The sequence below is a fragment of the Pistacia vera genome, unplaced genomic scaffold, assembly GCF_008641045.1.
Source record: "Pistacia vera cultivar Batoury unplaced genomic scaffold, PisVer_v2 Contig427, whole genome shotgun sequence".
Lineage (NCBI taxonomy): Eukaryota > Viridiplantae > Streptophyta > Magnoliopsida > Sapindales > Anacardiaceae > Pistacia > Pistacia vera.
In genome coordinates this window covers 58442-64459 of record NW_022196254.1, presented here as the reverse complement: position 1 = coordinate 64459, position 6018 = coordinate 58442, and positions in this window count along the sequence as shown.

The following is a 6018-nucleotide window of genomic DNA, read 5'->3' as shown; positions in this document are numbered from 1 at the left end:
TAATTCTCGGTTACTTCGTCGGAGAATCAGTCATGTTTACTCTTATTTACAGGGACTATCTTCGTGTCTGTGCTAAACTGACGCGTGTCTTATGTCCTCCATAACTTTCAATTCATTATTTATGAGGTAAAAGTTAAAACAACCAAAACAATTATAAATCATAATCACTCGTATTAAATGGACTACATATAATATAAGTCCATTACTTTTTTAATTATTTTATGCACAAAAATGTATTCCTTGTTTTTCACATCAGAACTATTTGCATTGTTCATCCAAGAGCCGTGTTTTCTCTCCTAGTACTGGGTCCGGGTGGGCCACACGTTTGCCGCCCAACAAGACAACCCAATAATTCCCTTAAATACTAACTTTTTATTTAAATCTTTATTTATTTAAATTATTGAATGGGCTGGGGTCTTAACTATTTTAATTTATAATTGAGGCTTTCCATCCAAATAAAGAATATGGTTAGTTAGCATTTTTTTAATGAGGGATCGGAGGCCGTGAAGATTGGACCCTCGTAAAGCGTATGGACTGTTTTTCATTAAAATAAGGGGAATGGACAGCTTTTGGGTAAAACAATTATAAAAATCGTAACGTGGTTGTTGCAAGAGGTTACGTTTACAACCATTATTATCTCATTTGTTATTAACATTATTGATTCTTGCTGACCATTACATACATATATAATATTAATCTGAACTTGGAATTGGAATACGATGCTTCTTTTTTTTATTAATTATGTAATGGTTGATTGAAGTATGATTAAACTAATTTATTATTATAAAAATGTTATAATGTAATAAAGGTGTAGTTACAAAAATTATTGTTTTGATTTTTTGTTTTATAATTCATGTTTTAATATTATGTATTAGAATTTCAATTCATTGTTTTAATAGTTATTATCGCAATTAGAAAATAAGAAAAAAGAAATAATCATAAAGATAATAATACGAAAATACAATGATGAAGATGTGGCGTGCCTTGTCTTAGATCTGGAAGAAGTTGACATTTGTTGTGTTAACGGGTGGATAGGTGGGGGTAAAGAGAGAAATAATGGGAAGAGAGAAAGAAGGAAGAAAATAAAAGTGAAGGAGAAGAGAGAAAGCTGCCTGGTGCGATTGAGAAAGGTAATAGACAAAGAGAAATAAAGAAAAGAGAGGAAGAAAGTTGTCTTATGTAATTTTGATTTCAGAATTCAAATGTAAAATGTTAATTCACTATTTTACCCTCATTTATAACGAATTTTTAATTATTAACAAAAATTATTAATTTTAAGTATTGAAATAATATTTTAAAATTTTATTGATTAAAAAACGACTTTAAACCATTGGTGGGAAAAAGTTGTTTAACTCATATTAATAATTCACGAAGACACCGAGGGCCCAATGGCACGTTAAGGGAAGTATTGGTCATTTGGAATTTAGCAGACGAAATTAGATCAAATGGATGTTGTCCGTATCACTACATCTAAGAGACCAAGACGCAACATTAACTTCACGTAATCAAAGTTGTAATATCAAGTTATAGGTACCGCATGATCTAATATTAAACTCTAATTATTTTGAATTGAATAACTTATATAATTTTCAAACGGAAAATTAATATACGGTTTGGATTTGGTTGTCGTCCAAATCTTAGTGTCAATGATGCCTCTGAATTTCAACCAGTCACTTGATTATAACACTTACCCAACATGTGGTGATAAATTAAATATCTTTATATTTACATCATCTACATTAAACTAATCAATCGCACAATCATGTGGAAACTGGGAAAATCATTTTCCACCTTGCAATATTTGCTTTATAGATTATGAGGCCTGATATGACTAGCCGTTATATTCATTTTGGTATATTTTTTATCGTCCTTTTGCCAATGATTTAAATTTTTATTTAATTTTTGTAATTATTTAAAAACTGTTTCACAAATAATATTACACCTAACCCTTAGGGTGTGTTTAGATTATATAATACTTTATTATAGAGGTATATTATATTAACGGAAAGAAATATCATCTTGAAAATTATTATAAATGTTTAGAAAATGTGTTTGGTTAGTTCGAATAAATTGGTAAATAATATGTTTGGTTTAGAGGATAAATGGATGGGTATGTTATATAGATTACTAAATTACCCTCATTTTTAAATATTAATATAATAGTATTTTTTATTATTATTTTTTGAATCATTTTTTTAACCCCCTACATTTTAAATTTTGCTAAAACATCACAACTATATAAAACTTTAATTTATAGCAAAATCATCTTTACCCTCCCCAAACCACTGCGGTAGGCAGCCACCACCGTTGGGCATCACCAGCAATCGATGGAATGTTACACGATTGGCCGTATATGGCTTACTGTTCGTTGGCAAAGTAGGAAATGACCACGGATCACAAATCCATGGCCGAAAAACAGCCAAATCCGTGGCTATTTCACAGCTAGATCTGTGGTCATCTCACGGCCACATCTTTGGTCATGAAACGACCATAGAAATCCCAGATTTGGTCGGAAAAGGCCTTACCGGTGCACGATCGGCAAAATCCCACCGGTCGTGCACCATTACTGCGACTAACACCGACGGCTGGCAGTGGTGAGTCACGACCGGCGATGGTCTTGGGTGGTTGGGGGTATTTTGTTAACTTTTAATTTATTTATTTTTGTGGTTGGGGTGTTTTAGCCAATTTTTCAAATGTAAGAGGGTTAGGTAATTGTTATTTGGTAAATATTTGAGGGCAATTGTGTCCGAAATGGTTTTTAATTAAGGGCAAAATAGGAAGAAATATCATATTACCCTGGTAATGTTTTAATAACACCCTCTAACAAGGTAATAAGATTACCTCTCACATTACCAACAGCAACCACTATTTGCAATAAAAGATTACTGTACTATTTTATTACTTGCAAACCAAACACAAAAATCTTGCAAAATAAACAAATATTACCCTCGTTATCTTATTTACCCCTAATCCAAACATCCCCTTAGGGGTGAGCTTAGCGGTCAAAGAGATTTGCTCTATTCCTTGAGTTTTTTGGTTCAAAGTTTAAACTTTAAGACTACTTATCACAATAATATTATAGTCTATCTAGTCATTTGGGTTTGTAAGGTGTTCAATAGACCTCAAAAATTAATTGAGATACGTGTAAGTTGGCACAGACACCTTGGTTACCAAAAATAAATAAATAAATACTATTATGCTTTTATTTCTTTATATCTTCTTCAAGTGTTTTTTTCAGGATTTATTCCAATTTTAATGTACCTGTAAATCAAAAGATGTGATAACAACTCTAAAGTATAAATCGTTATCCCAAACAACTTTAAATAAATATTATATTTAAAAAAAAATTAATGTAACATAACATATATTTTTTTACAATATAAGAAATTATTATTATGTGGATGCAATTTTACTAAGACGGAAATTAAAAAAATTATAATTTATTATAATGTAAAATTTATTCTTATTTATAGCTATCCCAAATTGAGATTATAAGTTTTTATGATTATATAAAAGTTGGTCCTATATAAAGTATCACTATAGAAATATTTTATTATATATATAATGGTTAGATAAAATCATCGAAAAATTATCCATTTCAACTGGAGTTCCCCTGACTCAATTAATTTAGTATAATATTAATAAGAGTAAAAGACTTTTTCCCACTCAAATAATGGTCTAACGACACTTCTCTACCCATAAACTTTTAAAATACCATTTTGTTATCTAAATCAAACTACCCAAATTTTATAATATTTTATAAGTATAACTATAGAAATGTTATATATATATATTGCTAATAGTTAGGTAAAATCATTGAAGAAATTATCCATTTCAACTGGAGCCCCTTGCCTCAATTAATTTAGTATAGTATTAATAAAGGTAAACGACTTTTTTTTACCCAAATAATGATCTAATGACACTTCTTCACCCATGAAAATCACTAACTTTAAGTACTAAAATAATATTTTAAAAATCTATGGATGAAAAAACATCTTTAAACCGTTGGTGGGAAAAAGTTGTTATCTCGTATTAATAGTTTACGAAGACAACTAGCAAAAAAAAAATATTGATCAAAATGGGTAAAAAAAAAAAAAAAAAAAAAAAAAAAAAATTAACGGAGACACCGATGGCCCAATGGCCCGTTAAGGGAAGTATTGGTCATTTTGGAATTTAGTAGACGAAATTAGATCGAATGGACGTTTTCCGTATCACTGCATCTAGGAGACCAAGACGCAACATTAACTTCACGTGATCACAGTTGTAATATCAAGTTACAAGTACCGGATGATCAAATATCATACTCTAATTATTTTGAATGGAATAACTTGTATAATTTTCAAACGGAAAACTAATATACGGTTTGGATATGGCTATCGTCCATATCTTAATGTCAATGATGCCTCTGAATTTCAACCACTCACTTGATTATAACACTTACCCAACATGTGGTTATAAATTAAATATCTTTACATTTACATCATTTACATTAAACTCATCAATCGCACAGTTATGTGGAAACTGGAAAAATCATTTTCCACCTTGCAATATTTGATTTATGGATTATGAGGCCTAAATGATTAGTGGTTATATTCATTCGGGTATATTTTTTATTGTCCTTTCGCGAATAATTTAAAATTTAATTTAATTTTGTAATTATTTTAAAAACTGTTTCACAAATAATATTACACTTAACCTAAGGGATGAGTTTATTGGTCAATGAGGTTTACAATATTTCTTGAGTTCCTAAATTCAAATCTTGAATTTATTTATCACAATAATATTATGGTTTATTTAGTTCTTTGAACTTGTAAAGTGTTCAATGTACCTAACAAATTAGTTGAGGTGTGCATTAACTGATTTGGACATCTCGGTTACCAAAAATAAATAAATAATATTACACTTTTATATCTTTATATCTTTTAAGTGTTCTTTTCAGGATTTATTCCAATTTTCCTAGTCTTCAAATGGCATATTTATTGCCAACGTTGTAAGGAATTGTAAATTATTACTAATGCTTATCGCACCGTTTTATTAATCAATTCGCTAAGTTTCATTGCAGCCATCATTTGCTCGTGAAAAACATGATCCGGATAACAAGAAGCTTCCTCTTGATATCTAGTATTCACGGGCCTTACTTTTCTACAGTAACGGGCACCGTTAACCCTGTAACAAAAATCCACCGTTCATAGGTCCATTAAGCCCGTAGTGGTATAAAACTACTGGTTACGACAATTACCCCCTCTGTAACTTTAGAGAATAATACCTTGCAACCATTGACTTCAGAAACCATGGTTGAAGTGTGAAGTTATAGAGGGTGATTGTTATTGACCCTACAACTATTAACCGACAATGATATCACCTTTACCATGTCACCGATTAGATTTCCACGCTACGTAGCCGCATGTTTAAACCAATTCATTGAAGGCGCCAAATGGCAATCCTATTAGCGGTAACTGGTAAGATCAACGAATCTCAATTCAACACTGCTTTTATGTTTCCCCTTTTATCCGCTCTACTTACTTACTGGACAATTACCCATGAAGAACCAATTCATACCGATTGTCGTAGAGTCAACTCGGAAACTCGGTAATGTTATATTGACATACACGCGAAATCTTACAATGTCATCTTCTTCATCAACCTCAACTGCAACTGACGCTGAAACTCTTCGGCGAAACAGAATTCTCTCCAGCAAGCTCTACTTCGATGTTCCCCATCCAAGGTAACCTAACACTGATATGTTTTTACAAGTTATACACGTTGTTAAATTTTTTTTTTGGACTGATAATTTTTTATTGTTTTATCCAGGTCCCAATGGTTTACTCATGCGCTTACGATATTTCGTTTCTTGGAATAGAGAAGCTGAGGCTCTTACTTCTTTTTCTTTCAGTTTATGTGATTTTATTTTTATATTTTTTTTTCATTATTATTTGAACGGATTAGTGAAGAAATGTAAAAGAGTATAATCAATTTGAAGTACAGAAGAGTTTAAATTAATTTGGTTAACTAGCTTAA